The 24,415-nt window shown below is 41.3% G+C and overlaps 1 protein-coding gene and 2 long non-coding RNA genes across 3 annotated transcripts in view; all 3 read left to right on the top strand.

Moving 5' to 3' along the window:
• The window catches only part of LOC117592782 (E3 ubiquitin/ISG15 ligase TRIM25-like), a gene marked incomplete at its 3' end in the record, with an annotated part of 148,788 nt that overhangs the window by 31,772 nt on the left and 92,601 nt on the right, over positions 1-24,415 (top strand). The gene's annotated exons all lie outside the window — the stretch shown is intronic.
• LOC114839318 lies at positions 4,494-8,777 on the top strand. Its single transcript, XR_004575742.1, has 5 exons — positions 4,494-4,579; positions 6,460-6,639; positions 6,967-7,087; positions 7,233-7,353; positions 8,339-8,777. It is a non-coding gene; the product is annotated as an uncharacterized LOC114839318 (long non-coding RNA).
• Positions 12,522-14,745, top strand: LOC114839320. Its single transcript, XR_003781813.2, has 4 exons — positions 12,522-12,653; positions 12,890-12,960; positions 13,519-13,669; positions 13,943-14,745. It is a non-coding gene; the product is annotated as an uncharacterized LOC114839320 (long non-coding RNA).

Here is a 24,415-nt window from a genome sequence, read left to right as displayed (position 1 = left end):
TACATTTCTTTGCAATGAAAACCTACTACTTTCAACCTTTACCACTTCTAGATTATGTTACCAGCTACCTCTTTGTAGCTCACATCTCCTATTTGGAATATTATTAGTCCCACAATAAATATTAATAATAATATCCTACTATTAATGTATGAAATGATGTCATCTAATACATAGTATGTCAGTGATATCCGAAAAGAATAGCTACAGCTGATGAAATGGGTTGCATTACTAGATGATGTATGTTAACAATTCATTAATACTATCTTCTGTTGGTTTTAGGGAATCCAAATTGAGGATTTTGATTGGGAGAGCTCAGGGCTCTCTCATAACTCTGCCAACACAGGTGTTACCGTGCCAGAAATGGAATGTCCATTGAAGACCGAGAACTCTACACCTTGCCATTGATCCCCTTTCTCATTCAAATAGTTTTGGAAAATATATTTATTTGACCACACTCGCACATGCCTTGTACCTACTTCACCATCATTGACAGTCATGCCTGTGCCAATCAGAGGACTCAAGGCTTTTAATAATTCATGATTGCTTAAGTCCAGTCTAGGACCCCATGTATCCAGGCACCTTTTAGTCCACCAAATGTTTTAAATCGGACTTCTGTCTCGCTGACACAACCACAGGGAAGTGGGAAAGAACATATTGAAGGACATCTTCTCTGACAAACATTGTAATGGTGCGATGCACATATGGAAATGCTTTTTGTGGTGTAACATTCAATGTGGCTAACAATGATTTATGATCTAAAATATCAAATCAATTAGCCATGCACACTGGGTCATTTAATACACCCATGAACAGTGAATTGGGTTAACAGATACGAACTGGATTTGACAAAAAATGAAATAAAAGACTGCACAAATATCTTATCTATTACTATTTGAGTCTGAATGTACAGGTGCTGGTCATAAAATTAGAATATCATCAAAAAGTTATTTTTTCCAGTAATTCCATTCAAAAAGTGAACCTTGTATAATGTATACATTCATTCCACACAGACTGATATATTTCATGTATTTCTTTTAATTTTGATTATTATAACCGACAACTAATGAAAATCACAAATTCAGTATCTCCGAAAATTAGAATATTAATTAAGACATAAGAGTATGAACATGAAAAGTATGAGCATGTACAGCACTCAATACTTAGTTGGGGCTCCTTTTGCCTGAATTACTGCAGCAATGCGGCATGGCTTGGAGTCGATCCGTCTGTGGCACTGCTCAGGTGTTATGAGAGCCCAGGTTGCTCTGATAGTGGCCTTCAGCTCTTCTGCATTGTTGGGTCTGGCGTATCACATCTTCCTCTTCACAATACCCAATAGATTTTCTATAGGGTTAAGGTCAGGCGAGTTTGCTGGCCAATTAAGAACAGGGATACCATAGTCCTTAAACCAGGTACTGGTAGCTTTGGCACTGTGTGTAGGTGCCAAGTCCTGTTGGAAAATGAAATCTGCATCTCCATAAAGTTGGTCAGCAGCAGGAAGCATGAAGTGCTCTAAAACCTCCTGGTAGAAGGCTGCGTTGACCTTGGACCTCAGAAAACACAGTGGACCAACACCAGCAGATGACATAGCACCCCAAACCATCACTGACTGTGGAAACTTTACACTGGACTTCAAGCAACGTGGATTCTGTGCCTCTCCTCTCTTCTTCCAGACTCTGGGACCTTGATTTCCAAAGGAAATGCAAAATTTACTTTAATCAGAGAACATAACTTTCGACTACTCAGCAGCAGTCCAGTCCTCTCCCAGGCGAGACGCTTCTGACGCTGTGTCTTGTTCAAGAGTGGCTTGACGCAGGGAATGCGACAGCAGAAACCCATGTCTTGCATATGTTTGCGTGGTGGTTCTTGAAGCACTGACTCCAGCTGCAGTCAACTCTTTGTGAATCTCCCCCACATTTTTGAATGGGTTTTGTTTCACAATCCTCTCCAGGGTGTGATTATCCCTATTGCTTGTACACTTTTTTCTACCACATCTTTTCCTTCCCTTTGCCTCTATTAATGTGCTTGGACACAGCTCTGTGAACAGCCAGCCTCTTTAGCAATGAACTTTTGTGTCTTGCCCTCCTTGTGCAAGGTGTCAATGGTCATCTTTTGGACAGCTGTCAAGTCAGCAGTCTTCCCCATGATAGTCTAGTTCTGTAGACTACACAGAGAGACCATTTAAAGGTCTTTGCAGGTGTTTTGAGTTAATTAGCTGATTAGAGTGTGGCACCAGGTGTCTTCAATATTGAACCTTTTCACAATATTCTAATTTTCTGAGATACTGAATTTGTGATTTTCATTAGTTGTCGGTTATAATCATCAAAATTAAAAGAAATATATCAGTCTGTGTGGAATGAATGTATACATTATACAAAGTTCACTTTTTGAATGAATAAACACTTGAAATATAAGTCTGTGTGGAATGAATGTATACATTATACAAGTTCCACATTTTGAATGGAATTACTGAAATAAATCAACTTTTTGATAATATTCTAAAGTTTGCATATGCTTAACAGGTAGGTGGATTGTATTACAACATGCAGCGACTGTTGGGTAGCAAACTGTATGTGAACCATACAGGATGTCACAGGTGTGGTTGAACTGCACAAAGACTGAAGTTTCTCTTCTGGTAAGACAGGAATGTGGCCCTGTCCTGTGAGCCACTGGAGAAACGTCCTGGGGGACAGGTGACCTGGATAGCCTACTGTGTCACCCGCCTCTGGATGTTCACCTTTTCAGAGACAGAAAGCAAACAATCATGTTGAATATTTGGTTTACCTTTACCAGCACAGAGGTACATAAGTACTCACAATGATAATGAAATCTACATGGAAACTTAAATATTACCAAATAAAAAATTACAAAGTGGGATGTTTTCCATATTCCAAAGAAAATGTATTGCAAAAAGTTATTCAAGTAAATGGCTAGCTATATCAATATAAAACAAAATATTAATACAACAGGCAGTATATAGACCACAATACCATATGCACTATTACATTTAATATAAACATGACTGTTTTTACACTAAGTTGACAAAATATGATATTATATAGTGGCAAGCACGGTTTTCTAGCTACTAGCCCATATTTACTGTAGCGCTAGCTAGATAATGCTCACAACAAAATAATGAAGGCACTACTGGATTGCTAGTTTTAAAAACCATCCCTTTTTACTTTCCCTGCAAATACGGAGAACAGCCAGCTTTCTTTCGAAGAGTAAATGTGCTATTTTTGTGTTCAAGTCAACCGGAATTAGCTATGCATTCAAGTAAAATGAATAGGGCTAGTGCTATGGTGTAATTGCCCTGAAGTTTATGGCCTTACATTATGCTAGCACCTGCCAAACACAGCGACCAGACACGCTTACTACTCTCCCTCCCTCCCTCTCAGTAAGCAATACCCTGACGGTGTCAATTACAATCACAAGGAGTAGTTAAACAATCACGCTGAAGACATGACCAGTCTACTTGGCGGCGGCTAGCACTAGTTACGTTTGCAACAACATTTTCACCGAAAGAAGAGGCAAACGTTTAGAAATAATAAACACCAGGCAAAGATGTTGTTACCAGAGCTAGTAGGCTACCATAAAAACCCGGGATATTAGCTACTGTGTTTGCAACGTCAAGAGAAATTTAATTTCCCCTGTTTCTACAAAACAGATATATCATTAACGACAGTTAAACAAAAGATCGTAGATATGTTAAATTGTAATTACCGTATTTGTCCCAGCCGAATCCATGGTGGTCACACCAGTCTGGGCGTTCTGGGTCAAGGCCGGCCACTGGCAAAGCAAGAGCTTCTTCCTTGTTTCATGTACTCTGCTCCAAAACGTATGTGCTGATTTGCCCAAGAGGAGTCCTATGCGCCAATGAACGCTATCTATCGATCTGCGCTCGATTGCTCTTCCTTCATCCTCCAACTACCCGGATGTCTGTCTCAGTAACTTGAAATTGAATTTGAGAACTGAATCTGAATTGTGAGAAGTGAATGTGAAGATATATAGAGAGTTTAATTTTCAGTGAGGATCACATTTTATTGGACTTCGGATCCAAACGAATAAATTCAATTTCAAATTATAAAATTCAGATTCAGTTTTTCAATGCAATTATTCAAATTAAACAATACAATTTCAAATTATGTGATTCAAATTCAGTTTTTCAATGCAATTATTCAAGTTTAGCAATTCAAATTCAAATATAAATAATTCAAATTCAGTTTCTGGTGGCACATATTTCAGCCCATAAGTAGACGCCTACGCGGATCCGCATCCAAGTCGCGAAACCCGCGTGACTGTCACATTCGTTTTGGCACCGCCCAGAGGATCCGCTCCTCCTCCGGGCAGCGCGGTGAATTCTACTGTCCCACACTGGACCCGTGTCGGATCCGCTCCGCCTCCGGGCAGCGCGGTGATTTCTACTGTCCGACACTGGACCCGTGTCGGATCTGCAGAAGTGGACGTGCCTTTACTGTAAAGGTTGAACTACATCCTCTTGGTGTGCTCTTGCCACGCCGAGACAAGAGTCATATCAGTGGAGATTTTCTTTCCTGGGACACGGTTGCGCTGAACTATCTGAGTAAGTGTATTGATTTATTGCGACATTCACAGCAAACATAGGCCTTTGTGTTTTTTTGCTCATCATGTATAATGATTGTAATGACGTTGTTTGATATTAGGACTTTTGTGCAACATGCTATTGCTAGCTGAGAGATTATGATGATATTGTAGCCCATTTGATTTAAAATGGGATAGTCATTTCGGCAGAATATGTTATGGTAGTGTGATAAAGACTGGTTTGGTCTGTTTTAATGTGTCGCTGCTATCCATATGTAGCTTATGCTATGTTAGCAGCATGTAGCTGCTAGCTAGCATGCTGCTAGGCGCGATTGCATCATTTCGCAAGTATTGATAATGCCTGTATATAGCTATATGTTTGAGTTCACGTTTGCGATGCAAACCTATAGCTGATAAATTGGCACTGGTATTTCAGTCAATGAAGTGGGGTCAATATTACAGTCAGTGAAGCACTTGTCTGCTATGATAGCTAGCAGGTACAATTTTAGCATGTTTAGTTTCTAGCTAGCTGTGCATTAAGTTTGCATTTTGTCAAGTTTGGTCTCATGTGTAATGTCTATCTGCCATCCTCTTTATAATGAAAATCAAGCTTCGGCATTTTAATCACTGTTTAAGTTGGTTCAGACAACTAATGGGTATTGGCGCCTGTTTGAACGTCAAGAAGTACGGGCTTTTCTGCTAATGGTTGCTACCGAACATTACTTTGAAACCATTCAGCAAATATACAGTACATATGGAGATTTAACAACACCGCTCATTTTACACACCATTTAAAATGAGCGGCTAGTAATGAGTGAACATTACTAGCTAGCTAGCTACGTTTTTCATGTTGGTTTTGAGCGGTAGGCTCCCCCACTAACCTAGAAAATAGTTTTAAAACAGTAAAATTAGCTAGCTAGCTAGCTAATACGGAGGAATACTCCATCCAGCGGGGGAGTCAGAGGCAGAGGGACAGTCACCGCAGCGTTAGCTAACGTTGGCTTCTTGTTTCATTTGGGGTCTAATAAACAGTCTAGTTTGTAGCAATGAAACAGACAACACCACTATTCAACAATGTTTTTATTAAAATACAACATTAGAAATGATAATTTTACACACCTGATAAACGTGTCTTTCTGAAATGTCTCTTTTTTTTAGAACAAAAATGAATAGAAAGACTGTGCCTGTCTCCTTATCAACCTTAAGACGAAGGACACGTGTAGACGTTCAAAAAAGGCATCATCAAATTAGGACAGACGACTGACATGGACAGGGGCAGATGACTGAGTTCTTTGAGGACACTGCCCCCACCCTCTTTAGCTGCACATGCAATGCCAGAGGTGCAAGTTGATACTGAAGATGACATGGAATTGGAGGCAGATTTTGATGATGTGTACATTACTCTGGATGAAAATTTGCTGTAAGTATTTCACAAAAGTTGATATTTTTCCATCTATACACAACACCCATTAATTCATGTTTTCAAAATACGAGATGAAATATTGTCCCTCAAAATGCCATGGGGAAATGATATTTTATGCTGTATTTAACATGCATTGACATGTCCCACCATTCTCAAAACCATTGACCGTACATAGTCCACTATATTATTAGCATTATTCAATGATTTTTGTGAGATTATGAAACAACACCCCAACACATTCTGCCAAAAAAATGCAATAGTACTGTACGGTTTAGCTGAAGTTCTACTTGACCATTATGACCTGTACTTTTTCCTTCCTTATACTTCTTCCCACCTTGGGGCACCATGCAGGTTAACTTTCAGCCCATCTAACTTGCTTATTTGTATACATTGTAGGCCTATACTTGTGCATGCTTTAGTCCATGTTATTCCTTTTTTGATGATGAATAAATACCCTTTTTCTTTCCTTCTACATTAAGGATGCCTTTTCATCTAATTGAATTTCAGGCAAGCGAGGACATTGCTGTTGTGCCAGTTGACTGGTATGATGACGTGATGGTGTACTGGCCCAGCTGAACGTGTGAAACGGGCAGCTGCTAACGAGGAGAAGCATGAGCCAAACTGGCCAAGATATGACGTAAAGGTCGTCAGAACTTGTGGTATGCCAATTCATAAAATTATTGTTTCAAAATAATTTCATGGTTGCTTCTCCTTATGCTTGGAATAACAAACCCTTTTATTTTCTGAAAATGCACATGAAATTGTCTTTGCCTTGCATTGTTTAAAATGTTCAATTTATATCTGTTGATGCTATTCTTGGCCAGGTCTCTCTTGTAAGAGATATTGTGTTCTCAACGAGACCAACGTGGTTAAATAAAGAATAATAATAATAATGATACTAACAATTATCATCATCAATAATAATATTCTGTGCAGCTCTACAGCTAATTTGAAACTCATGTTCATTTTAACATATTTCATTTTAGACAACTACAAAGACGCCATCAGGCTAATGAATCAATATCAGACCGGTTACAACGCCTCTGAGCTACAGTCTGAGGCAGAGCAGGAGGGATAGCTGCCAGAGAAATAAGTCAGGAAGCCAATGTAAGTGGGTTCGGTCTTGTTTTTGTTATGTTTCTACAGTAATAGGAAGGTTATTTCCTGTAGCATTCAAAAATACTATATGTATTATATGTATATTTGGCAATTTTGGGATTGCAATAACCAAAATGATATGGTTACTTAACAGCCATCGTTTTGGGGACTCTGATGAGAGTGAAGAAGAGTTTCCCCTAGGACAATTGGAGGCAGTGGAGGCATTTGAAATGTTTTTAAAGGAACCGTCAAATGGCCCAGCTCGACAGAGCGTGGTGAGTTTTCTTACTTAATATGAATCTTGCCTTTAGGTTTATTGATTGTCCATGATTATTGCAAATGTTCTATTGAACAGGCCTGTCCTGATCCGCCTTTTCCCAGTGGTTAGATTATGTCAATGAGTGACAATCTCCCTCGTGGAGATGCTAACTTCCGGCACAGTCTTGGGCAAGACAGTGGCATACCTGTATTTGTGCGTAAGAGCGCAACTACGGTCGAAGTTTGGGGGTTGGAATCACAGTGGATTGTCATGTTATCGAAGTAAATGCACGCAAATGTATTGGCTGCCTGGTGGTTGTGATAGCTTCGCTCGCGTACATTTGTCTTGGCTCTCCATAATAATAATGAACACTGATGGAATGCAGTTGTGTGGTTTGTAAATGACCATGTGAGTTGTATTTTAATTTAGTGTTGCTTTTGGAATGGTTAATCTAACACTAAGGTCTCTGCTGCAACATATAGCTTGAATGTTAAGTTGCTTTGGATAAAAGCATCTGCTAACAGACGTAATGTAATGTTAACCAGGGCTGTAGTAGAGACTAAATGCAAGTAAATGGAGTTTACCCACCCCTCAAATGTCAGAAATAGAGTTTATCCATCTGTTAAGAGTTTACCTCCAAATAGAATCTATGTAGGACCCTACCAAACTTAAAACATTACACAACCACACTGATTTATCCACATACAATTGTACTCTGATCAAATAACCATTTAATACCACTGATATTGTTTGAACATTTTGGATGTCTTTTTTAAACATCCGATAGCGAAAGGTGCGGCAAACCTTACCCTGATCACAAATTCATAGTTTACCCACCTCTTATTTTAACCACCGCAACCCTGTTTATAACTTTATAATAATTTATAGTCATGTTTCTTTTTTAATTTAATCTCCTTAATACCTATCTCATATTGTATTGTGTAAGCATACTTGGCTTTGGATGCCACATACCATAATCATATCTGTCTGTTTGATTACAGGTGCTGTGAGGAAAAACACAGTGACACGGTCAGCCACGGACGCAGAGGTCACCAAGCACGCAATCAGGTGGTTCAACCTGGCAGCGGATCGGGCAACGAGGAGACGTGTCCCGCCTCAAGCCACACAAACGGAGTAATAGGAGAAATAAGCAATAGACAATATTTTTATTGAACTTCTTGTCGTTCACCAGTTATTAATTTTCTGATATTTTAGCTGTGCATTTCATTGAAGTTTTAGCCTAATGGATAAAATATTTTATGTCTGCACCGACCTGGGCCTATAAAGCACTAAATTAGGTTTTGACCACAAAATGAATGTAAAGCAGCTTAGCCAACGTAGGCTACTTAACAAAAACGGAATAGAAAGAACTTGTAACTTTCCATAAATGTAAATGACAATTTTATATTTCCATTAAGTAGTGATTACTTTTGTACAGTGAATTGATGTCTTGACTTGAACCTTTTCTGTTAGGCCTATTGACAATATTGTTAGGTTAAAAATACAAGGCAATGCAGATTTAAGATTAGGTCTATATTGCTGGAGTAACCTAGACTAGGCCTAGTGATAGAAATCCTATGGTTTAGTTTATCCTATTTTTATCCTACAGCAAGAACAGTCCTAGGAATTTTGAAAATGAGAAAAACAGGTCCAAAACGGACCCGGGCCAGATGAGCCAGGAATTTTATGAGGCCATTACGGGTCCGTGGCGGATGTATGTATCAATTAGCGGGTCCCAAATGGACCCGCAGCGGAGGCAAGGTTTTAAACGCGGATGCGGAACAGATGCAGCGCGGAGCCGCGGCGGGTCCGCGATCCGCCGTCGTTGCGGATCCGTCACTGAGCTCTAACAGACACCGATACAGTTCCGTTTCGCGAGTCCGTTCCGAAAGCCGCAATACCTCCGCAGCGGTTCCACTGCGGAGTCCTTTTGCTGTGTGGGCATTGTCTCCAATGGCAATGCTTCCAGCAGATCGCAGGCAGTGGTCGTGACCAAGATCGCCAAGTCCGTCATCGCCCCATGGGCCCAGCAGCAGCTGTCCGTCTTCATGCTCTCCACCTACCAGACGGACTTAGAGCTGTAGGCAATGTATTTCCAATGGCGCACCCCATTCACTACTGTGTGCACTCGTTTTGATCAGGGCCCATAGGTACATTTGGAACGCAACCCTATTTGTCCCACTACAGAAATAACAATTCAGATCAGTTGACTGGTTATGAAGTAAAGTGCCACGGACAAGTACATCACGACAAACACTCATGCACATGCTCAAATCACACACCCACAAACAAACAGTGGAGTGGACACAGCAAGTCGTATGCAACCATCACAGTTCATATATAGTTTTCTGGTTAATAAAATTTGGCTCCAAATTTCTATGGGGTAAACCGAGTTCTTGTTATAATAATAATAATACATTTTATTTATGTAGGGCTTTTCTCGGACTCAAAGTCACTTTACAATGTAGGTAGAATCTAAAAACAGAACAAAACAAAACAAGACAAGATTCAGACACAGATGAGAAGGGAGGGGGGCATGGGGCTACGGATAGGCAGAGGTGAAGAGATGGGTCTTGAGGTGGGGCTGGAAGATGGTGAGGGACTCAGAGGTGCGGATCTCTTAGGTGAGGGAGTTCCAGACCCTGGGAGCTGCCCTGGAGAAGGCTCTTTCCCCAAAACTACGGAGGTTGGATTTATGGATGGAGAGGAGACCAGCTGAGGTGGATCTGAGGGACCGTGAGGGTTGGTACGAGGAGAGGAGGTCAGTGAGGTATGAGGGGGCCAGATGGTGGAGGGCTTTGTAGATGAGGACCAGGATTTTGTAGGTGATCTGGTGGGAGATAGGAAGCCAGTGGAGTTGTTTTAGTACTGGAGTGATGTGGTGCCAGGATTTGGAGGGGGTGATGAGTCAGGTGGCTGCGTTTTGGACCAATTTGAGTTAGTTGATGTTGGTAGAGCTGATGCCAAGGAGAAGTGAGTTGCAGTAGTCCAGTCGGGAGGAGATGAAGGCGTGAATGAGTCTTTCAGCAGCGGGGGGTGTGAGAGAGGGTCTGATTTTGGCAATGTTGTGGAGGTGAAAGAAGGAGGTTTTGTAGTACGCTAGTTAGCTTCGTGGCTGGACAACGTGCCGCCACAAAGGGAGAGTCAATTATCAAAAAGCCGGTCTAGAGAACCTGTCCCAATCACCAGTTTCCACATTGTTTGAAACACCAGACGCACACAGACTTTAGCTATTAATTGAACAACAATCCAATGATCAGTTAGTAGTATTAATCATACCTGCCAATGGATCACCAACTTGTATGGTGTTGATTATTTCTGAAGGAAAATTTTGTAATTAAAAGAGGAAAAGTGTAAAACTCCCGGCACTGGTCCGGCTCCACTCATTCACTCTTGAGTATGTAAAATGGCTGCCAAGTTCACGCTGCGAGTTTTGGTCTAATCGAAGGGGTTTCTTAGACACCCAAGCACGGACTTGCCTTCTATGCTTTTACTGTGGAGTAGACAGAGCAAGTCATATGCATGCATTGTTACAGGGGAGAAGGTGATATTTTTTGTACAGGTGTGAAGGTACAGGTTCCCACCTGCTCGTGCATTGCCTTCCCTCAGGGCTTGGTTCTCCTCCCTCAAGAGCTTGGTTTTCATTCTGGAGTCTCTGGAAATCTACATAAAAAAATTGAATAAATAAAAAAACAACAACAAAAGGCACTATTTTCAATATTGTTAAAACACTGGACATTAAGACATAAAGCGTATGGGTGGTCTCTTAAGTCGTACAGTGGGCAGTAAAATGTAGATTTGCGCAACCCAGTCCAAATCACACACCAGTCAAACCATGGAACAATCTTTCAGGTGCTCACCCCACTAAAAAGAGACTGTCCACAAGATGCTCTGATGGTTGGTTCATATTTGAGAGAGGACACTACTTAGGATCCTCATATTCATAACACTGTACACTAGCACCAGCCTGTAAGTACACCATTTCTGAGGTAGGTAGCACCTCTGTTACTTTATTAAATGATCCAAATAATTGTAAATTGTAAACACGGTGTAGGGTAATATGCCATATGGATTTGGATATGGGAACACCCAAATCAATTTTATTTCTGAAAATCATTTATGGCACTTGCATTCACAGTTTGTCTGACAATCAACTTCATGACACGTGTCTCCCTCTCCTGGCTGGAATTGGTACAACTGCTAAATTCTCCGTAGTTGATGAATTTTAGCATATCTCCACAGGGAAGAGTGTTTTTGTCGACCTCACTTGGTTGGCATTAGGAACAACACGTGCTATGGCATCGCGTCGTATTTTGTGAGTAGCAATAAATGTTCCAACACCTTGTGGAATTAATTATTTCATCCAAGTATGTGCCCGTACTATTACACCAGAACTAAACACCAATACACCGCAACGAAACGCTGGTGTTGACCTCAACCCGATTAGCCCAAAAACGAGTGTGCAATAGTAGCCTATTCACCGTGGGCAAATGCTATTGTTTGCTAGGCAAAACTCGTCTGTGCATTACCAAACCTTCATCATATCAGACCCGGAAAGACGACGTGTTTGTAGCCTATTCGTTTAGAAAAGAGGAGAATTCACAATAAATCCCTAAACCAGGGCGAGGATTCAAGCTGAGCGCGGAAGCCTAACGGATGAGAGGATAATTTTACAATTCATTCAAAATCAACTTTGATATATTCATTTTATCGCCTATTCCCTATGGGCACAATGCTATTGTTTTTTTTCACCCAAGCCTTTCTATAGCATTCATGTGAATAAGATATACAATCGGTAGGAAGCTATGATTTCGTTTATTATGTTGTCGGGGACCCGGTTTATGTACAGAATCCGTTGGCTATCTGTCGTTCCAATGAGCTTCCGTATAATACACTTGTTTAAAACACGTTTCATTTATGGTCTATCCTTTTATAACCCAGCGGAAGAGGGAGAGTTGTGGTGTGTCGTTGATTAATTATTTATTTTTTGCGTTTAGCTGAGTCATTAGTTCGCTAAGTTACCTATCGTTTTTGCCGCTAACCAGCTAGCGCCAGTAGCTTGCTAGTTAGCCAGCTACTATAGGTTACCTATGGCTTTCGCTAACCCGTTAGCATGTTGCGCGCTATTCTTTGTTTCTGTTTTCGATTCATATATTTATTGTGTTTCTGCTTATATAAATTAAACTTACTTACCCTCTCCCCCTCAGCTCCTCTGGCTACCCCCCATTCCACTAACAGGTTTATCAGTCAGGGATCAGATGATCCAAGGAATTAATAAATTAATTCCATCAAAATGGGACAACATCTCTGATGATGGTAAGAATAGATGTTAGAATAACCCGTTAGTAAGTAGCTTGCTAGTTAGCCAGCTCCTATAGGTTACCTATGGCTTTCGCTAACCCGTTAGCAAGTAGGCCGCGTTAGCCAGCTGGCTACTTAAGATGTGAGTGGTCGTATTTGTTATGTAACGCTGCGAGTACAGCTCCGGTAAAAAAAAAAAAAAAAATTAGAGAGACCACTGAACCATTGATCTGTTCTTTTCCCGTGAGCAGAGTAGGGCCGAGCCAGGGATGCCTGTCCGCGGGAACCAGAGCCGGTGCTATCTATAACCTCCAGTACCCAGGTGAGAATTGTCCTACGTGCTGGTTCCTGTTGTGACTACCAGAGTGGTCCTTGTTTTTGTAATGTAACGCTGCGAGTACAGCTCCGAAAAAAATTCAGAGACCTTTTATCTTCCTCTTTCCCCATGAGTAGAGAGTGGCCTATATAAGGGAAGAGAGCCAGGGCAGTAGCCTAGCAAAAGTGTAGGGTGCATGTGGCATGCTTCTATGTAAATGCTTCTATTTGTGTAGTACAGAGTTGTACAGTTTCTCTCCATCTTTCTTTCTGCTATGATTACAGAATGTGTGTGTGTGTCTTTGCTATTAATATTGTGAATCCAACGACACCAGGCCCGTGCTAATCGCACCTGTAGTTCCTAAGATAGTCCAAGCTGACGCAATCATAAGCCAGATTTTCAAATGAGAGTCAAACTCTTGGGGGTCCAAGTTGTTTTTATCCCTAAACCTAGTCCTAGTCAAACCCTTACCTAAATCCTTAACCCCTAACCCATTTCACAGGTGAAGCTTTTGGAATATATAGATCTGTGTGTGTGTGTGACATGTGTTTGTCTTGATTGCAGAATGGTACAGAATACCCTGGGCCCGGTCAGTGGACTCAACCTTTAACCACACAACACCTTCCATGGGAGGAACTGAACCTACTCCCTCCTCAACCTTCTGGCTGCTTCTTCCCTTACATGGATTTCCACACATCCTGTAACACTCTGGCAGGTGTGTATTGACATTCAGATCATACATTCAAAATCACTTTCAGACAACTACATGTCTGAAAGGGTACTTTGGCTAGGATCCCAACATTTAGTCCAGGGGACACCCATATATTGATATACACATTTAGTTCAAATGCTAATGTCCACTTGACATTTCCAGAGCATGGCTCACTCCTCTTATGGGATCACAACTATGCTTTTGGTTAAAAATGTAAGTCACTAAGTATTAACTTTCATTAACATGGACTAAATCCACTTTATTTTTTACACACAGGATACTACGTTGATCTGTGGACATTTATGGCACTTGCATTCTGACAATCCACTTCATGACGCAGTCTGTGTAGCCCTCTCCTGGCTGGATTTGGAACATAATGCCACAGTGCACGGAGGGTGATCAGGCCCAGACTTGCTCTGCTCATAGATTCCCAGTGAGCAGAGTATGGCCTACATAGGGCTGGCTGGCTGCTTATCTGCCTATATAGGGCACCTATTTCCAGTAGCCTCCAGTAGCTAGGTGGGACTTGTCCTACGTGCTGGCTGCCAGTGCATGGAGATAGTAGTACGTGACCAGGCCAAGGCATGTGCTCATGTTCCCAGTGAGGGTTGCCTATATGGGGGACCAGAACCCAGGCAATATCCAGCCTCCTGTAACTCCCCTGGGTTAGGGTTTTTATATAATTCATTGTCTTTCTTATAGATGTGTGTGTGGAATTCCCCCTCCCTCATCCGATGTTTAGAGGGTCCTCTAGAAATTATTTAAGAATCTGACCCTTTTTATAACTGCTATTGCCTGTATATTTGTGTGTTACTTTTAGCCACCAGACCTACAAGATGAAAAAGCCAATATGGCTATTTCTCTCCCCCTCTACAACCGATTTGAAAGCTAAGGGCAGGGTTCTAATCTGGGTGAGTTTTCAGTGACTTCTACTTTAAAAAGGGAAGAGAGACAGACTCTTCTTAGGCCCTAAGCTCCTCTGAACCCACAACTTATCAAGAGTTACTGTAAGTTACTTCAGGTCATACACCATTCTGAGATTTTAGCCCACTCTCAATCCTGATTTAGGCCCTCCTGGTATGACAGATAGCAAAGTTGGCAGCCTTTATTACACCTTCCCTGCCCTCTGTGCAGACCTCTGAGAAAGTTAAACAGAATACTACACAATGGATGGAGGTTAACATGTTTATTTTGAGGGAACACTATGATACAGTGCTAGCAGAGGGTTTAGAGAAGTTAGAGGACTTTAATAAAGCAATATAAATCAAATTTATTTATAAAGCCCTTTTTACAAAAGAAGTGGTCACAAAGTGCTTTTACAGAGACACCCGGCCTTAAACCCCAAGGAGCAAACAACAGTAGTGTTGAATTTCAGTGGCTAGGAAAAACTCCCTAAGAAGGCTGAGTTTTAGGAAGAAACCTAGAGAGGACCCAGGCTCAGAGGGGTGACCAGACCTCTTGTGGCTGTGCCGGGTGAGATAAGAGTCCAATTGAAATAATTAATACATTTCTTGGCTGAATCCAGTGTCTATTTTACTGACACCTCAGCTGACACTTTGAGATCTATGCTACAAACCTCTAAAAGGCCGTCAACTCAGACATCTCTGACCTTGGACCCAATGGAATTTCCACCACTGCCTAAGACCCCTAGGCCCTTTTCATATGCTCAGGCAGTAACAAAGCCTAGATCTAGACCCAACGCTGTCTCACATCCAGTGGGCCCACAAACCACAATTCCTCATACACTGTTAATCCCAATTTACCCTGGAGTCTGCCGTCTAACCATTACCCCAGTTTAAATCCTAACCTTAACCTTTCCCCTAAACTTAACCTTCTCCCTGTGCCTAACCCCCTCTCCCGTAACCCTAACCGGTCACTTCCCTAGGTACCTAAATCAACCCCAATTTCTACCTAACCAGTCATTTAACTTGAACTCATCCCTCACTCCGGGAGAGGGGTGTGAGGGTTCCTTAGACCCTCTTAGTCCCTGGCCTTAGCCCTTGTTTTAAATCTGGTTCCCTCTAAAGGAATGTTTCTGTTCCTCCCCTTGTTCATGTTGAGCTTTTATTATCTTCCCGGATGGGATTGCCTCCATGCACTCCTAGACAGTCCTCCATCCTCTAGGTTCCGTTGACTCCTGTGAAAACAATAAATAAGAAATGAGCATCAATATCAATGGTCCCTAACCTACATAGGTCCCCGATCCCCCGTACAGTGGAGGTCAGTGTAGTGGTAGAACCTTACCCGCATCGAAACGTCCCTTTCACATTAACTGAGGCTCCATTATTAGGGGAGAACTGTACTGCCTTCTTCTGTAAAGGAAGGTCAGGCAACAGTGCAAGTTAGTGGTCCTAAGGGAACAGAGGAGGTGAATACTAAAAAACAACTTCCTACTTACTCGAATGTTGCACTCCCCTGTAGAAACACAATTTCTTGGATGTCCCCTCCAGGACCAGAGACCAGGAGTTCTCGGGGCAGTGTCAAACCAACCCTCAGAAGGGACAATGGTTAAAACGGGTGGACGTGAGGTGATGATGGGTTACATATTAAATAAAAGTTATCACATAAGTGCATCCCAATCATAGTCCCCTTTAAACAATTTTACAAACCTGCCCACTGGGTCGATTGCCACACGCCGGGAACCTAAGACACACCCAAATACAAGCCAAAATAATCGTGATTGGCCCATTGATTTAGTTAAACCTCTGGTGGTGATAGGCGATTCCAAGTTGGCTCGTATACCTGCCTTTATGGATGCCCAGGTACAGGTGGACAGCTTCCCAGGGGCCTCTCTCCGCCATCTGGATGAAGTGGTCAAAAAACTCCAACCTAACCCTTTCATAGAAAAAGTGGTGTTAGTTGCAGGCTTGAAAAACAGGCTCAATCTTCAAACATTACTCCCCGCCATGCAAAAAATTACAATGTTTACTAAAAACATGTAATAGTAAATTCTCCAACGCTGTGTTGTATGTTCGAATGATACATTTTTCGGATAGAGTGGCAGAACCTCAACAGATTTGTCTACGGGGGCTCAATTAATACAATTACCTTGATGAACTGAGCAAACTTCGCTTTTAAGTGGGATCCAGTTCATTCGTCGGTTGGAACTGCCTCTCAGATCCCAAAATGATGGCTCGACCAATTACACATGTTAGGGGAGAACAATGTCAGAGTACAACTTTGTAAGAAAATCAGTAAACATTACCAATCCACCATTCTCTCTGAAATGGAGAGGGGGCTTACTAGGCCGTAGTGAGCTCTATAGGGATGTAAAGGTTTATAATTGGATGGTAATCCTGTAAGACCGCTTTAAATATGCCACAGATTTCCCTCACGTACCTTTCACAGACCCCTCGAGGTGGGAGCCTAGACTCTGTATCAGGCCCCATACAGGTTCTGATACAGAGGGACCTAGAAGCCTTAAATAACCTTAGGCCTAGACCACCAACAAAACAACCTCTCCAAGGAGCAATTTAGGGCAATCGGTAGCCTGGGTAACAACCCTAACATCGTCATCAAACTAGCAGTTAAGGGCTCTCAGATTGTTATTATGGATCGAGTGCAATACATCATGGAAGCTAATAAAAAATTGAACAATCAATCAATCAACCAACAAACCTACCAACCAATCAAATGTATTTATAAAGCCCTTTTTACAACAGCAGTTGTCACAATGTGCTTTACAGAGACACCCGGCCTTAAACCCCAAGGAGCAAACAACAGTAGTGTTGAATTTCAATACTGAGCATTGTACTCCATTATCTCATTCTATTCAATTAGAGACAGGAAATTATTCAAGAACTAATTGCACAGCTACATGACACTCATCTCAGATAAACAAATGACTTACCTTTTGGGCCCTGAGGAAATATTTCTATTTGCTCCCCAAGATCCTTAAGGACCCGGAGAAATGGTCGGTCCCCTTTCAGGTTCCACTTTTGTCAGCGGTTGTTGTTCTGAATCCTATAGAGTGGCGGAGTATATAGATTTCTGACTTAACCCTCTATCTCAAAAACATGCTAGCTATATAAAAGATACATATGACTTTGTAAATAAATGAAAGGGATTGACCTTACCAATAAATGCCTTCTTGTTCTCAGTAGATATTAATTCCTTGTACACCAATATTGAGACAGCGTTGGGCCTAAAGGCAGTCTCCAGGGCCTTCCATAATTCACCAGACCCTAAACAACCAGACAGGGCTATTCTGGGTTTACTAGTGGTTAGTTTGACCATAAATGATTTTGAATTAAATAAAAAAATATTACCTTCGGATCCAGGGTAGAGCCATGGGCAAAAACTTTGCCCCTGCTTATTACACAATGTACAACAAGATAGAATTCATAGATACACAAGTATTCTTCATACTAGGAGAGGAGGAAACCAAATCTTTGGCCGCCAGGGTCTTTTTTAAAACAACAGATAACTGGATTTATATAAAATAGTATATCTTTCATTCAAAACATACCTATAGGTTGATTGATAAAGTAACAAATAATGTTTTCATAGAATCTGTACCTATCCGGTTGATTTAAAAGGGGCGACCCGAACACTCTTTACAGCTCTGAGACCTAGGGGTTATTCCAGACGCTTCTTTAGGGACATTAAAACAGAAATTGAAGAGGTCTTCCAAACTGACTGAGTAATTATAGCTTTTGTGTCAACTTTCTCTTCCTTGGGAGTGGGGCTTATCCCCAGCCTCAAATCTCATTTCCAACAGACCCAGTAGGAAATAGGGGCCCTGGAGATTTTTAGGGTGATTTCAGCTTACAGGAGGAATTGGAACTTAAAGCACATATTGGTCCATTCCACCCTCAATCCAATTAATAAACAAAACGGGAGGATAATCCAAAATATATTTTAAATATGATTTACCTTGTGAACACCTTCTCAGGCCTGAGAGCACCCATATGGCAAAGAATGGACCTCACAGCAACCAATGTTGTCTATGGTATTAGGTGTAAACAATGCCTTCAATTATACATTGGGGAAATGAAGAATGCCTTGGGTGTTAGACTTAAACATAATTTATACCACATAGGAAAGAATGATGGAGCTACGGTACTATACACCCATTTCCAAACCCACACCATAGATAACATGACAATCTGTGGCCTAGAAAACAACCAGAGATGGCCTAAAACACAGAAACATAAGACAGAAAGACACTGGATTATAATTTTAAATACTATTGATCCTATGGGACTAAATGAAAAATATTAATTACAAAACAGACACTTACCTTACAGGGAGAGGAGGGTCCGGGGAATGAAGGGAATCCACCCTTAGGGTTGAGATAATAAAAAAATCTGTCACTTGCCTAGAACTATAAGAATGTTCCTAATAAATGTGTGTAAATTTGATGTGTGTTGTCATTTTCAATTTTAAGAAAAATCGTTTTTTTAAATATATAGATATATATATGCATGGTTTGCACTTGAATTAGCCCACCTCAAGGATTCTAAGGAAGCTAACAAACTGAGCACTTGTACATGCAATTGTTTCATGGCTAGATAGAGAACTTACCTTTTAACATTGGATTTTCCCTTTGGCTTGTTGATATGTTTTTTACTTACGTGTGGAGCTTCTAATTGGGTATATTCTGGCTATACTCAGTTAGCTAGCTAACGCGGCACTTAAAATTTGTAATGAACATATAGAACTTACTTGTGAATTGTTGGGACACTCCTTTAAAGGAATTTTTTTGAATGTTCCAGCGCACTGTGTGGGTTCTCCCTCAAATTGAGATTAAAATTGATCCGTGGGGGTAGCTAATTGAAACGATCATGCCGACTGGTCACAAAAACTCAGTTAATCCCGCCTCTTAGTTTTATGAGGTCTCCCATAGGATAAAAAAAGGTCTCTGCTTTGGTCTAATTGGTGGCGGAATTATTTTATTGGGATCGTATGGCTGTTTGGACTTTGATCCTCTTTTAAATTTGTGTATCAATTTATTCCGAATAATAAAACCACTACTATTGGTAGGGTCTCTTTTTTCTCTTGTTACCCCCCTCCTTTTCCCTTTTCCTTCCCCCCCTCCCCTTTTTTTATTTTAGGATATTCCACACACACTGTCAAAGTTGACGTTTTTTTAATCAATTACTGGCATGAATAAATGTTACTTTCTCTAATTATAATTTTGTGTGGAATCAATAACACTCTGTCTATATGCACCTATTATTATTTTTTATAAATACCATGAATATTTTCTGTTTTTAATCATTGAACCTACAGTCTGTGTAGTAGTTGTTGTTATTAACAGGCATAGGCAGGTCCCAACTGTAAATGAGACTTTGCTTGCTCTCAGACTGTGTTGTTCCTTGTTCAAAGGAACACAGTGTTGCCTTTAAAGGGTACCTGAGCCCAGGGACATTTCAATGCAGGCTGCCTGTGTATGGAGCAGGGAATGGCCTGGTCTTATAAACACCATCTTTATTTAACTTATATCAACAAACCAAATCTTCTAATGTTTCCAAATGACGGATATCTACAAATGGTGTATTAGTACAAGGGGGGGGGGGGCATATAACCACACAAAGGAATTGTATACATCTCTATGTAGTAGGCAGTTTCAAACAACATTGTACATACAGATTTGTACAGAGTGACAAAGAACAAAATGTAAACTTGTACAAATTAAACATCATGTTTTTGATATATATTGCATTAATATGCCCAAAGCTCCATCTTCACACCGCTGAGATGACAATGTCACTCATTTAGCCATAAAAGATCTCTTCCTTCCCCACCAAATGATTTCCTTGTAACACCATAATCCCATAAGAGCTCTTCATTCACCTGAATATCTCGTAGGGCTAGGAAGAGTAAGGATTCCCTGGGTCCACCGGGAAGGTTCATGGTGAATCTATGTGGCTGCAAGTTGCATTTTTTACGAGAATGGTTCAATCTCCTTCCAAATGTGTCTTTATCTGGGTGACCGTCACATGGGAATTTCTGTGCATCGATGCACAGGGGCTCACTTCCCTTGCCTTTGAAGAAGAACATGTAGGACATATCTGTGAGGCTCTCCATCCTCTTCTCCCCTTCAAGCCTGGAGATTACTTCACCATGCTAGTCGCAAACAATTTGGTTCCGGGAGAAGGGCATGGTAGCAATGACACCTGTGTACAGAGCAAAGTATTTTCATATTTATTTATCTCAACAAAAGGTAAAAATGTGCACTTTCATCAAGACATGGGAGAAAACATATATTGCCCTGTAGAGGAGGAGATACACCGTCTCCAGTCACACTACAACTGTTCAAAGAACAGTCATGAAAATGTTTACTTACCTTTGCCTTTTCCCTCAAAGTGTTTGAGAGCCAGTCCTTTCCATTTTTGCTCAGTGATGGAACGGATAATGGAAACATCATTTTCTATATGTTTTCGTGAATGGTCCAATTGGACTGGGGTAACCCAAGCCTCCAGAACATGAGCCACAGACGGTATGTTAGTTGTCCATGAGGTTTGGCCTTTTATGACACGTTGTACTCCAGTTTCCTGGGGTTTGGCACCTGACCTTTCCATGGAGTGGTCTATTAGGGAAAAGTTAATTCCATAGCATGAACATGACACAAAATCACATGAACCTGTCATGCATATAAAATAAGCTGAAAAGCACTTACCAATTATATACTGTATACGCTGCTTATACTGAATCCACCTCCAGTAGAAGTAATAGCTGCGGTAAGGTTCAATTCCTGTTCTTGTAACCTGTTGTTCAGTAGGTGGACTTCCGTCCAGGGTTACAGGGAAAATGTCCTTAAATGCATCCCAATCTCTTGGTACAATCGATGACTGAGATGTACTGTAAGATTAAATCAAAATCTGGGTTAGGTTTAACCCTACTCCTTTTTACCACACACTCCATTTGATCATATTTTTTTGGGTAACTCTCCTGCCCCTCCTGTGACTCATGAGATGATTGGTTTTCAGGGGGGGGCTTCCCCATCGCCGCACTTGCGGTTTCCCACTCCATGTGAGTGGTGAAAGCTGCAGTGTCCTGTCTACTGTCTTGTTTCACCAGGTGTTGATACCTGTTTCCATAGAAACAAAGTGTGGATTAAATCAAACATCAAAGAGGACCAATGTATTCTAACGCAGGACTCCTTACACAATATACTTTGAAGACTTATACTTAATGGGTGGTGTGAAGTGTACACTCACATGTTACATAGACGTTCAACATCAGTGACAGGATTTGTTAGCGGTCCTCCAGATGATCCCAAGAAAAACTTGTCCTTATCATCGGTTTCTGGAGATTGGTTTATTAAATAGCCTGGCCTAATGTTGGTGAAGTAGCAATTAAACCACTGTGGAAAGAGTAGATCAGTATTCATCATCATCATTGCCTCGCAGTACTGAAAGGGAATTATTTTCTCATTTTCTGCCTACCTGCCTGCCTCCCTGCCTCCCTCCCTCCCTCCCTCCCTGGGCTGCCTCCCTGCCTGGGCCTCCTCCCTGCCTACTTCCAGTAGCCTCCTGCAGTAGCAAGGTGGGACTCATAGGCTCCCGGTGACCAGGCACAGGCTTGTGCTCTCCTTCCCCCCAGTGAGGCTTGCCTACATGGGGGAAGAGCACAAGCCAGCCTATACTCAGCCTATACCCAGCCTACACCCAGCCTCCTGGTCCTCAAACTGGGGGGGGAAAAGCACCTGAGGCCCCCCCCAAAAAAAATGCCCGTCTCAAGCATGACCCTGCCAGGGCTCATTAAATAGCCCGGGTCAAGGCCCAGAACCTCAACCTCCATGAGTCCCCGGGTACCCACTCTTAAGCACCCCCCCGACCCCCCGGACCCCGAAAGATGCTTAGTGGCGCCCTCAAAAGCGACACCTGGTAACACCTGGTAACCTGAATGCAATAAAACAGCAGTCTACCAAACAACCAGCAGAGGGCCGCTACCAGGGAATGCACTGCCTGGGAGAGATAGACTGATAGGACCTGATCCAAATCACACAGCCCAGTCATACACTGTCCACAAGATGCTCTGATGCTTGGTTCATATTTCACAGGGGACACTACTCAAAAACATAACACTGTACACTAGCACCAGCCTGTAAGTACACCATTTCTGAGGTAGCTAGCACCTCTGTTACTTTATTAAATGATCCAAATCATTGTAAAAAAAACACTCCAGGGTTATATGCCATATTTGCCCCCTGACTGATGGCCTGGGAACATCCAAATACATCTTATTTCAGCAAATCATTTATTTGCACTCGCATTCACAGTGTGTCTGACAATCAACTTCATGACACGTGTCTCCCTCTCCTGGCTGGAGTTGGTACTACTGCGATTTTCTCCGTAGTTGGTGAATTTTAGCATATCTCCACAGAAGGGCGTGTTTTTGTCGACCTCTCCTGGTTGGAATTAGGAACAACACGTGCTATGGCATCGCGTCGTATTTGGTGAGTTGCAATAAATCTTCCAACACATTGTAGGCGTAATATTTATTTTATTTTGTTTATGGAATCAATTGTTTCATCCAAGTACGTGCCCGTACCATTACACCGGAACTGAACAACATTACACTGCAACGAAACGCCCGTTGCTGTTGACATTAGCCTCCCAGAAACGAGTGTAGTACAATAGTAGCCTATTCACCGTGGTGGCCAAATGCTATTGTTTGCTAGGCAAAACTCGTCTGTGCATTACCAAACCTTCATCATATCAGACCGGGAAAGACGACGTGTTTGTAGCCTATTCATTTAGAGAAGAGGAGAATTCACAATAAATCCCTCTCACAGCCACCGGAGGGCGAGCATTCAAGGTGAGCACGGAAGCCTAACGGATGAGAGGATAACTATACAAATCATTGGAAATCTCCTTTGATATATTCATTTGATCGCCTATTCCCTATGGGCACAATGCTATTGATTTTTTAAACCAATCTCTTTTTGGCTTTTCTATAGCATTCGGGTGAATAAGATATACATTGTGTAGGACAGCTTTATCTGTCGTTCCAGTAAGCTCCGTTTAATACCCTTGTTTATAACATGTTTCGTTATCGTCTATGTTTCGTTCTGGCATGAATAAAAGTTCCTTTCTCTACCTACCCTTTTGTGTGGAATCAGTAAGGCTCTGCTTATATGGACCTTTTATTATTATTATAATAAATACCATGAATATTGTCTGTTTTTAATCGTTCAACCTACAGTGTATGTGTTATTAATATGCAAACGCTGGGCACAACTGTAAAATAGACTTTGGTCTCAGACTGTTTTCACTGTTGAAACAAATCTTTCATTAAATACTTGGTATTTTAGACCATTCAATAAGTGTAACTAGATTCATATGAATATGCATATTTGGAATGATGATGACCTGAGGCGAGGACAGGTAATTAGTTTTTATTATACATACATACATACATACATACATACATACATACATACATACATACATATATCTCTAGTATTTTTCAAAGACAAATATATACAGTGTATACATCCAATTAAACAGAAAAATGGGGTCAGGTTAAATAAAAAGAAAACTTTTATTAGATGGAAAAAATAAATGTAAATAAATATTTTAATGGTCACAGTTTGGTGAAATCTTTATTTTTTCCATTAGATACGTTTTAAAAGACACCTTAATGCCATCGGGTACCCAACCCTCGGGCCAAATGTCAAAATCTACTCCTTTATTGTAGACTCTTAGGGCTTTTTCCTCCAGGCATGTCTGATCTGAAAAATGAAAGGAAGTTATAGATTACAGATGCCCTCAGTATGTGTCATGATTTTTGACATGG

This window comes from Esox lucius, chromosome 5, assembly GCF_011004845.1.
Source record: "Esox lucius isolate fEsoLuc1 chromosome 5, fEsoLuc1.pri, whole genome shotgun sequence".
Classification (NCBI taxonomy): Eukaryota; Metazoa; Chordata; class Actinopteri; order Esociformes; family Esocidae; genus Esox; species Esox lucius.
This window is presented reverse-complemented; position numbering and strand designations above follow the sequence as displayed.